Genomic DNA, 12,601 nt, shown 5'->3' on the forward strand with positions numbered 1-12,601 from the left:
TATCTCCAGTCTATTTGGAGTGGTATAACTGCCTGAGCTGCTGTAATTCTATCTCCAGTGGCCCCACGTGGTGTTACAGTGACACGAGCCAGAAAAGTTTGTAAACTGCTGCTGTGAAGCAACTTTGAAAGGGAAAGAAGAGACTTCAGCACCACAGCAGTGGACAGCTCCCATAAGAAACCATTCAACTCCGCGGAAAAACAAACTAACCAACAAGAAACAGCAAAGTTTTGAGTAGTAATTCCAAATCCTTAGGTGTCAAACCGGAATGGACTTAGAGTTAAAGCTATAAATAGGTCAAAACTGTGTGTCCCCAGTTTCGTCTGGGGTTTTCTATCACGGTTGAGGAATGCATGCTTTTTAAGGAATGCAGTTAGCAATTAAAATATGTTCATGCTGGCTGATTTAAAAATCAATATTAATTACAAAGAGGGAATGACATAGAAATTTAATGGCCACCATCCATCATTAGCCTGTTGTATGCAGCTTAGACCTGCCCTATAAACCACATTGTAATGAATATGCTAAACTGGCGCAGCTGCCTGCCAAGAAACTGATGGATTTGTATTTTTTTCTGAAAAGTATGGCTCCTTAATGTGTGTGTGTCTGTGTGTGTTTACCTCGAGCTCCATATGTCTTACATACATGAAATCTACATAAACACTGGAAGCCCGAATAAACAAAATAAAAAATTTTATATATATTTATATATATATATATATATATATATATATAAACAATCAACTGGACCAATGACTGCATCAGGAGCAAAATGAGATTCATTAAAACTACAGATTTCGCTCCACATTTTCAATAACCCCCTTTCCCTTTTCACTCTCACACACACACGGCTATAAACTGTTTTACCTCCTTTCATAAATGGCTGCAGAAGCTCACAGCTCTTTCCTGCATAGAGCTCCTAATGTGTGGATTCTGGAAATCAATTTCCCCCAACACAAGATGTTTCTGCCCACACAACCCTCCAGCTGAGGATAAAGAACACACACACACACACACACACACACACACACACACACACACACACACACACACACACAATCTTTCATTCAGACATACGGGCACATATAAATCCAAATAATTTTCTCATATGTCACACCACCACCCATAAACAGAGATAAAGAGGCACATGTACATTTACACACACCCCTTTTCTCTCCAGGATGATTCATTTATTTTGAGGGCTTGCTGTTTAGTGTGGGTGAGCATGTTATTGCAGATGTTCCAAGGAGTGGGTTGGCAGGAGCGGGGCCAGAGGACAAAAAAATGAGTGAAAGGGAAAGAAGATGACCCACAACAGCTAATTAGCCTTGGGAAATAACCTGCGGTATCAGAACTGTAAGTGTTTTACAACATTTTTCCTTTGTTTTTTGTTTGCATTTGTCCTGATAGTTTAACACCACAAAGAGTGTCAACCTTTTTATGAGACTGATGCAATTTTTGTCTTACAGCGAAGCATTATATTATATCAGTGTGTATCTGTGACGGTTAGCACCCCTCCCTGGAAGCTAGCTTGTCAAGTATTTAACTCATATTCCCTCTAACTGGGGGACCACTGTTGAAACGTAGTGATATTATTTGCCCTCTGAAAATCTGAAGTATAATTGAAGGCATCTGTCATAACGTCATACAGAACATTTTTTAGGGCAATTCAAGCCCTGATGGTGTAAAAATCACCAAGGTTATGATAATATTGTTGAGTGCTCCTACACTCACATCAGCTCTTTAACAAGCAGCTTTCCAATCAACAGTTTAAAATTGTAAATTATTAATACAGGAAGTATTACTCATACTGATTCAGAAAGCCGTTGCATTAAAAATACAAATTGGCAGGAAAGCTTCATTTGAGTAGATTCACTTTTTTGATGGGCAGCAACAAACGATCAGCAATTCATTTGCAAGGAAAGTGTAAACCAAAAATAACTAACTAAATGTGTAATTGTTTTTTGTTTTTGTTTTTGAGAGATGGTGAATTAAAATTTTGGGGTCAGCTCCTGAGAAACAAAACCCGTATTTGTGTTTATTTTTGAATTATCGATAACAAAGATTTTTCATTCAATGCAATTACTGACAGATTGTGACGGACCAGGAGGTGGTCAATGCTTTGTACTGCTGGTGACATTAATAACTCCCTTGGGGATTCAAGTGTCCCCTGTCCTCTGTCCTATTCTCTCAGCTTCCTGCAGTTTCTTAAGCTCTAATTACTGTGTTTATGCTTACATGCGTCACATTGTCCAAAAATATCGCCTTTCTGGAAGCAATTATGTTAAAACCGACAAATCATCTGTCTAGCCACTGACGCTCTTTACATCAAATGGTGTGTGTTTTATGTTTGTTTTTTTTCCCCAACCTTAAAAATAAAAACATTTGTTTACTCCTCTGAGCCAACTCTTCAATTTTTTATTTTTTTTTTAAACATTGTTTCACAAAAAAACAAGAAATGGATGTCTAACCTCGGGCCTGTTTGTAATTACATCTGGTCACCAGATAGTTCTCTGGGAATTTGGTCATATTTTCAGCTAGTTTTTGATGCACATTTCTAAAATGCTGGCTTTTTAAAACGTAACCTCAGCTGACTACATCATTAATAAGGTTATCATTCTGGCTGGTGGTGTGGAGGTAATGAAACGAATCAGTAGGTCGATTGTAGTAAAGTTTCATGTTCTGTTGCATTTCTTGGAGGAAAGTTTTTTTTCTTTTACTTCTGTTGTCCTTTTTGTAATAAAATTTAGCACAAAAAGTAAGGACATTTGTGTTTGGTAGATTTGTTTTTTATTATTGTAACAATGCTTCTTGGCAATAAATCTTATACCGTTGGAAAGCCAGTTTACTTCCCTTTTAAATGGTGCCACATTTGTGAGGAACACGCATTTGTGGGATGAGCAGCAGAGATGAGTATGTGGGCTGCGCCCATGAAAAATTTGGGGTTAGGGTTGCTATTGAATCCTGTTTTGAGATTCTGGTACTCCCAAGTGCTGCAGGCATCTGATGGCACGGCCTGTGAGCATCGGCCCTGCTACAGTGGCCAGTAAGTGTGTACTCCAAGAATCGGCATGCCACGCTTGATCTGGATATCTGAACTTCAAGCCAGTGTTACTTAAAACCATGTTGTGGCATTATTTGGAGTGAACTCCAGTACCATCTCCAAAGTGAAGGCCAAGTCAGACACAGGCTGCGAAGCGGGCATGCCAAAGGGACGACACCCCGAGAAGACTGTTTCCTGTCAGCACTTAGGTACCAAAGGCTTTATTCTACAGCTTTACAGTCAAGGTTTCCAGGACGATATGGCTGTCTGCCCAGACCATCCAGAACAGACTGCACGCAGCCAATCTCTGGTCTCACAGGGCTGCCACGACTGCCCTTCACCATCAGACTCGTTTGCGCTGGTGTCGGCAGCACGTGCAGTTATCATTGTTATGTTCAGTGATGAGTCCAGATTCTGCCCACGGCAGTTGAATCGAAGGGTCGGAGTGTGGAGATGACGTGGAGAATGCTATGCTGATTGCTGCGGGGCGGCGGTGAGGATGGAATGGCCTGCCAGCAGTCCTGACCTCAACCCCATTTAACACTGGTGGGATCAGCTTGGGCATGCTGTCCGTGCCAGAGTGACCAACACAACCAGGTTGGCTGACTTGCGACAGATGCTGGTTGAAGAATGGGATGTCATCCCACAGCGGTGTGTGACCAGGCTGGTGGCCAGCATGAGGAGGAGGAGGAGCCAGGCTGTGGTTTGTGTGGCTACCGAGGCTCCTGCTTTTTAAAGGAATTAATTGTCAAATTGCCAATATGTCTTGTTTCTTCAAACCTCAGTCACGCAACCCACCAAACACCAAAGGTCAGTGGCAGAATGGGCTGGTTTGTATTGGCAGAGAAGATTTGGCAAATTTTTCATGGGCGCAGCCCACATACTCAGCTCTGCCGCTCATCCCACAAATGCGTGTTCCTCACAAATGTGGCACCATTTAAAAGGGAAGTAAACTGGCTTTCCAACGGTATAAGATTTATTGCCAAGAAGCATTGTTACAACAAAGAAATAATCTGCCTAATAATCAAAATTTCCTTAGTTTTTGTGCTAAGTTTGGAAAAAGTATTTTCAGTGGACAGTCAACATATTCAGAAAATACTGCATGTGCTCCATCTAAAGTATTACCAGTACACTTCCAGTTTTGGTGTTATTACTTTGAAATCAAGGACCAAAAGCATTTTGCATAGTATTGCAAGTTGCAAGTTGCAGTATTAGTATGTATTAATATCTCCAACAAAAGAGAGCTCAAAAACCTGTTTGTAAGAAGCTATTTACTATGTATAGCATCCTGGAGAACTGTAATGTTGCATCTTAAATTTCTCAGAAGCTTCAAGGTCATGCTGAGTAGTCATTGATTTTTTTTTTCTTTTTTTTTTCTTCCAGGTGTGCTTCTATGAAATGTTGGAAATTAAACAAAGCAAGGCCTGGGAGCAAAGAGAGTACGAGAAAGAGAAAATGAGAATAGCTTTTTTAGAGGACTAGTTTAACCTTATGTGGCACTGAAGCTAAAAATTCAAGAATTGCTTTTTTCTTAATCTTCTGCTCCAGGACCTTCTTCGGTAACTGTATCCAAGATTACAATATATTCAACTAATACAGCAAAACCACAGTTTTAAATACAGGATAATGAATTTGTGAATCCAAAACATCTTTAAAAAATGTGAATGATGTTCTGAAAGCTTCCACTGCAAACAACTCTCCATTAGAGCAACCGACTAATATTAGTGTCTTCAAACAGCACCCGCAGCAGACTTCTCCTCACATTCAGTCAGAGTATTAATTATTAATATTATCCGGTACAACCAATGACTGAGCTGGAATTAATCTGACCGCTGACGCTTCATGTTTCTCTCTGGGTACCTCACTGGTCCTGCAGAGATGTTGGGGGTGGTTTGCTAAAGCTCAGTTTAAAAGGGCCACATGTTCCCTCCCTCAGTGTAATCCTGCTCTGTGGCCCAGCGGTTGGATCCAGAATCAAACCCCTCCTGAGCTGGCAAACATCCGTGGGAAGTCCTCAGTGAATGATTGCTCTGACAGTAAAAAACAAAGTGAAAAGCCAGAGTCAGACACACACTTCCACAGCATTTATGGAGGGCCGCTGCAGTCTGGGTGGCTGATTGACTGATGCTCCAACAGGCTGCAGCAGTGAGGGGGCAAACAACTGCAGTCTGCATCGGCGCTGGCAGCAATTTAATAATATGATTAAATCCATTTTCACGAAGCATACCGACAGTCAACACAGTCAAACAGATACTGAACTTTTCAATTCAACATTTGGAGCTGCCATAAATCAGATGAGTGGTGTCTGAAAGGTCTGATGGTGTAGTTATTTTTCTGCTGCCATAACCAACCTGTTGCCTGGATGTCCTGATGTCCAGTGTTTTTACTAAAGCATTACATGTGGAATCATTTCTCTCTGCCCTTTCTGAATAAGCCCATGTCAAGTTTCAATGCTCACAACAACGTGGAAATGATGCTGCCAAGAAGCAGTGAAGAGCTCCATCCATCCATCTTCTACCGCTTTTCCATTTCCAGGTCGTAGGGGGAGCCAATCCCAGCCGATGTTCTGGGTGAGGGCGGGGCCACCCTGGACAGGTCTCCAGTCCATCACAGGGCCAACACACAAAGACACACAGAGCTCACTCAGAGTCACCAGTGAACCCAAACATGATGTCTTTGGAGGGTGGGAGGAAACCTACAGGCACGGTGAGAACATGGAAACTCCACAGAAAGGACCCAGGCCGGGAACCGAACCCCTGACCTCATTGTGGGGAAACAGCGTTTACTGCGTCGCCATGATGCCCTCGTGAAGAGCTCACTCAGGTAATTTCCTCTTGGGACTTTTTATGAACAGTCAGAGGCAGCACTCTGCTCTCGGGCTGCTCAGTGTCAGTACTGTGGATGGCATAATTACACACAGCCTTTATTAAATTATTTAGTCTCAGAAAAGCCCGTTTGAGACTGCGGTTAAAACCGTAATTAAATTTTACAAACTAAGTATGACTAATAGGTACAATTACCACAAATGTGTCGAATTCACTTTTTAATTATCACATATTTTCGTGGACCAACTTCCTGTTTGTATGTCTCAAAAACAACAACAAATATTGTTAAATCTGTAACATCCTTCTGCAGAAACAGATGTTACCAGCAGTCTGATAAGAGTGGAGTCATGCTGCGTACATGCTGGGATATCCTGCATATCTGTAACTTTGACCTGGATAAGCAGCTCTGAAAGTGATGGTAGATGGACCAATACCAAGAGAGCCAATGCAAAAAAAAAAAAAAGAATTGACTTGATAACACTTCGTGCACAACGGATATGAAACTAGCAGATGCTTCTATTAGCTTTCTCATAAACACTAGAAATGGCAGACTGAATCTGACCAAAGTTTAATAACCCACCATTACAAAAGTACCTGTAGATCCGGTTTGCCAAGGGACTTAAATCCCATCGTTTGTTTTTATATTTTGGCTTTTCACTGAGCCCAGCTGTGAAATTGTTTTGGAGACTTTATTGCTATATCATAGGTCAGTGGTGCTGTTGAGCAAATGAGCACAATTTGCTACCCTTAAAAACTATTCCAACCCTTCATCAGATATTATTCAGGAGTACACAAAGGCTAATGTTCTACAGTCACATGAATCAGAAACGTAAGTCTGTGCTGTAGACTATAGTCCAGATAGAAAAGGCCAAACGTCATAGAAACTCTATCCACCAACAAAAATTTGTAAATGAAGCTCTTCCAGTTCTCTTGGTAGCTGGTGGTGTTTTGGACCTTTTCAGTTAAATTTTTTTCAGAATAGGAAAGCGTGTCCAAACTTTTGCCTGGTGGTGTATATATTTTCTTTTGATTTTTTGTGCTCGGAGAGAAAGTACTCATCATGACCCAAGTTTAAAAATGCTCTGGACACTCACTGCTTGATGAAAGCCTGCATCTTTTTATCCTCCCACTGATGGATATTTCTCTAATACCTGTGATGTGACAAAACAGTCATGAATATTTTTGCTTCTTTTGTGTCTAACAGCACTTATTTCATACCAAACCAAGGCCACAAAGTACAAAGTGCCAGCTCTATAAACCAGGTTCTGTAGGTGTGGAACATAATTGATTTGTGACTTATTCATTTGACACAAGCACTTTGACTGTATAAGAGGTGATGTGGTTTTTTGATGATTCATATGAGGAGACAGCATGATGTGGCCAAATTAGTTTTTGTTTAAAGCGTGCTTTATTGAAAGACAGCAGGTTGTGTCTTTAAGGTAATAGCTGCTGGGCGACCTGATAGGGACCACTAGGTGGATAATGTTTGACAGGTCGGTTGTAATGAGGGATCAAAGGTCCGCGTCTGTTCCACCCTGTTTGATCCACCTTCACACTTCAGAGGGATTCCCGTCTTGGACTGTGTGTAAATCTAATCCAGGTGAGTGTGTGTCTTTGGAAATAATCAAAGTCAGTACTTCAGTGAATGTTCCAAACTAGTTTCTAACTCATGTACATGTTAAATTCTGAAGGCTTTCCAGGGTGTGAGAGCACATCATCCTCAGCATCATGGTGGAGCTGGCCTTTTACCCCGCCGTGGCTCTGATATATTTTTTTGGGGTCATGAAAGCAACACAAGATGATCGAGTAGAGCTTGATGACCGGGCATCGATGAATGTGTTCTGTCTGTTCGTGTTGGTGCAGCCGCTCTGTCTGGTGTTGGGAGGATACACTGGCATGGCTACATACCTGCTCACAGCTCTGGTCTCCTACAACTTCCTGCCTTGGAGGAAGAAAGAACAGCCTGCAAAAGGAAAACAATCAAAGAAGACAAAGTGAGCAGGACAAATGTATAATATGTGACAGTAAGAAGTGGATTCAAACAGGCAGAATGACAGGAAATTAATTATGTCAAAGTTTGCATGTACTCCGCCCTCACCCGGAAAACAAATGGAACTAAACTATTTTTTTTTTTTTTTGAGTGAGGATATTAATCTGATCAAGAGCTTGAGCTCAAATGAAAGCACATTTGTTCGGGCTGCAGTTGTTTAGTGACTGATGAGAACGCACACACCGAATGACTGTTTCAGTATGGAGCCTTTTCTAACTCTTTGGATGCCACACTAAACATTAATGTGACCTGTACTGGAATGAATGAAATATTAATTTTAAGATTTTTTTTTCTTGGAAGATATTTACTTTGCTTACTTTCTTCACCATGAAATTTTCTTTTGAGTCCACATTGCATGAAGTAAATTTCCAGGCACTGAATCCGTTTCCATCTAAGTGGGAATTTACGGATAAATACAGTGATAATCTCTAGTGTCCAATGTCCTGAAAAACTGAATTTACACTGTTATTGGCATCTACATCTGCTTTCAAGGCTACATCACTCTGTGACAAAACTGTTCAGCTTTGTTTCCTCCCTTATATAAGATGTGGACCGTATATGCGCAGTATGGCCAGCTACATCCGTGAGGTTTTTTGTATCTATCATTTCATAAAGCCATCGAAAATCTTTTCTGGATCAATTTTGTGTCCCCGATGCTGCCAATTATCAGTCTCTAAATTGATTTCTATGATTCCGTTCCTTTTCACCATCTGTTTTAATGGGTAATAGCTGTGCTAACCAATTAAAGTAGGAAAAAATAAATAAAGAAAGAAAAAAGCAAAATCTGTCTCATTCTTACTGCATAATTACTAACATCTGTTTATGCTCCGTTTTATGCAACCTTCAGAAAATGTTGGACTGCGTGACTGCGTGTCCGTTCCACCTTGTGTTTCAACTTCAAAATGATCAACTTATAATTGGATGGGGAACTTAATACCAAACAGTCTCCTGTGTTCACATCCAGCATGGGGAAACATTAGCATTCATTTGGGGTTGTGTTTGTTTCAACTTGATGAATCTAAGTTCAGTATTTGCCCTGTCCACCTCTGTGTTGCTCTCCATGGACCCCTTGGGGGAATATCTGGCTCTGTAGTTGCTATAGTAAATTACACTGCACTATGGTCACTGGTTATTTTCTAACTAACGTTTCCTGTCTGCCATTTTTAACCTGGGCAAATATTTGAATTCAGCATGTTTATATCAGTTTGTTGTTTGGGAGCGCTGTGGGCATGTGGAAACAATGGTCAATAGTTTCATCACTGGTGTCAACAGATACAACACATTTGATCAGTGCTGATGGATTATAGTGGTTTTAACGACCCAGTTAGCAAAATAAATATGTTTGGGGGTTTTTTCTGGCTGGCTTGCTATAGATTGGGTACCACAGTCCATATTTGGCCCATGTACAGCAAAACTGGCAAATGCTACATCCTCATTTCAGCTCAGCACTCATTCTGGCTCACATACAGAAAATCTTGCAGTTGTCAGAAAACAGCCCTGATTTGGAAGTATGTGAAGCAGGCATGTTGGTCCTGAGGATGTCTGCACATCCTCCAGAACTGTAACAGAGATTTATGTCTGTGCACATAGTGACATTGGCATATTTGTGAAACTGTAGTTAAAACAATTGCTTTACTCACCAATAAGTGCGATGGAAATAGGAAATTTACGACCCTCAGAGGGAATCTGATGAAATTTTAGGCTGATATTTGAAGTTACAGGGTGATTGCTAGAGTAAGGCAGAGATTGATGGATCAGTAACTGAGAGCACACTTGTGCAGCTCTGTAGTGAAACAGACTAACACATTCATGAAATTTCAGCAGTTTATGAAGAGAACAGATGGCACACATGCAGCTGGGATGTGACAGGGTTGGTTTATGGATGTTGTTTTTTTTGTGAGTGGCATTTTCAATTGGTTTTTCCTCCTCTGAGGCATTAATGGTGGTCGTACATCACAGCGCTTGTGTCGCCCGTCATGGCTAGGGCAAGTGTAGCCCAACACAAGTTAATGATCAGAGTTTGCAGAGGAAATGAAGATGTATGAGCTCAGAGTCTGTATCCTCCAGCCCTGCAGGAGAGAGAAATGCATCTGGCTGTAAAACATCCCCTCTTGTCTACATCCGATCCTTTAGAACCAGTTAGTTTGTTTATTCTGCATGATCAATAAACTCCTAGTCCATCTGCTAGGTAGAAGATCATTTTCATTCCCATCTTCTATCGTCTTAATGTCAGGCAAAGGAAATCAGGAGCTGAGTGCCATAATCTACATAGAGCTTGGTTAATACTTTTAAAAGTCTAATCAATCTGGTTGAAGAAATATTGTTCGATAATTACGTGTTGAAAATGGTTCTGTGATTTGGTTTATCATCCAAACTGGGACTGAGCTTCCTGATAAAAGTGTACTTTCTAGATAAAACCCAGTGTTTCATACATCACATACATACTGTATAAACATAAATGCATGTAAGAGGCGGGGATCAACAAATAGTTTCAATTCCATTCTGCCAAAAGGAAAAAGTTAAATATTGAATAAAATCTGAACTGGTTTACTTTCATTCCACTTGAAGGCAAAAAAAGTTCTTCTTAACATTTTTATTTTCTTGAGGGAATGTTGTACAGTATCCTTCATTAAATATGTATTTACATCATTTACAGTTACAACATATTTTACATGGCTCGGTTGCATGCACAACATCACAGATATAAAAAAAACTGTACACCCATTTACACTCTTAAGCGGGAGTAGTCTGTGCAATAAAAGGCACAAATGACCTTTGACCCTGCGTTTATGTCCCATGAGTACAGACAGTGTCACATACTGTGCTACCATACACGGCCTCAACATAACACGCACACCTGGAAGAGAAACTGCTGGAGCAGCTGCAGAACAGACGTGTGTTGGTATGTGACAGCGATTCACCACGAGCAGCAGATAAATGCCCTCTTGATCAACAGCCCTCATGATTGTGTCTAAATGCGATCTCATCCACTCTGCAGCCTGAGGCAAAGTTGAAAGTCTTTTCAGCCACAATGATAAAGTGAGCAAATATGTCGACTGACTGAGAACACAATACCATGCTGTGTTGGACAATCTACAATCTCCTGAATAAACCTGGTACGGACTGAGGATTTTAAGAGAATGATTCTAAATGTCCCACAAACAAAGCCTGTTGGCTGAGGCACAAGGCTGAAGCTGAGAAACTGACTACTCAGGTTATATTATTCATTGTAGTCTCCAAAAATCTGGGTTAGGCTGGACCGGGGCGTAGTAAAGGTGGTGATCAGACAGTCAGTTTCACTGGCAGCTTGACTCTCAAATCTGTTCGTTGTTGACAAGCAGGTGGATTAATTAAAAGTACTATTAACAGAATTTAGGTTTCTCGTTTGGTGCTGTTCATGTTGTTTTCTTTCAGCTAACTTACCACTCACTAAAGCATGCACCCGAACACCGATTGTCCAATCATAGCTTACCAAATGTTATTAGTCATGGCAGGCCTGTGAAGCTTTGGATTTCTCCACATAGCACACTGCTCTAATATGATCCAAACGCACATAAAGCCTTGAAGATTATTTATCCTTTTGACAAAACTGGAAACACCTCTACAAGTGTCAGGACATGATGAAATACTGTGTTTATCTGAGCTGCAAATGTAGGCACAATAAATGTGATATAAATCCCCCAGTGCTGTCATTGACCACCAGAGAAAGCAAAACAAGCAATAGCAAGGGGTGAAAAGCTTTAGCAAACAGCCAGCTCCTTTTGTGTCCCCAGGTGGGAACCGTGGCTGGGGATTCATGCACCGATTCCCACTGAGTCTTTCCTTTCTTTCTTTCTTTTTTAAATACAATCATTTAGGAGCAACAAATTTCAACATATTCTGTTCCAATCATCTTGGCTTCAAGTCTCTGACTACAATCAGATGAGTTTTGGTCAAGTTTAAACCAGATGCTAAGAGAAACTACAAAAGCCTACTATAGATTTCCCCCACACTAAATTACAGAAAATTGCCACCAGCTATACATCCATTTGGGATCAGAAAAAGGTATTGATCAAACAATGCTCACTACATGCTCACTCCCTTTCTAAAATTATATGTAATCAGGTATGATCTTTCCCCAGTTGTCTGATGCAGCGGAGATAAATGAAGAGTAAATCTCATCATCCTGTGTCTCTGATTACATCCCTCATAGAATAATATGGCCTGTTGGTTGTCAGTAATATCAAGAAAAATGCCTAAATGCCAGCAAGCAGCCAGGGAAATAAGGATGTAGCTCTCTCCTGAGCATCCACAAAGGTTTAAATTGTTCAATCAAAGTGAAAATTCTCAATGTCAGGTAACATTTACTAGAAAAGGCAGGGACATAGCAGGAACTATCTCCATCTCGACGGTTATCTTACATATTGTATCAGCACAAACATTTCTAAACCTACTGTACATGTCAAAAGATGCATTCTTTTCAGTACAATGTAAGTGATTTCAGTCTGGTTTGGGATCATTAATGAAGACTTTGTAGACTTAAAACTAGGCTTAATATGTTTCTAGAAAACAGCTTATAGGGTATTCACAGCAAAGTTCATTTTCCGTAGTGCTTTAAATCCTAACTTACAAAGATCACACTGAGACCAGCTGACAAGAAAGACGTCAGTTAACCTCAACTGCATCCACTTTGTAACATTTAAA

The sequence above is a fragment of the Echeneis naucrates genome, chromosome 5 (genome assembly GCF_900963305.1).
Source record: "Echeneis naucrates chromosome 5, fEcheNa1.1, whole genome shotgun sequence".
Taxonomy (NCBI): domain Eukaryota; kingdom Metazoa; phylum Chordata; class Actinopteri; order Carangiformes; family Echeneidae; genus Echeneis; species Echeneis naucrates.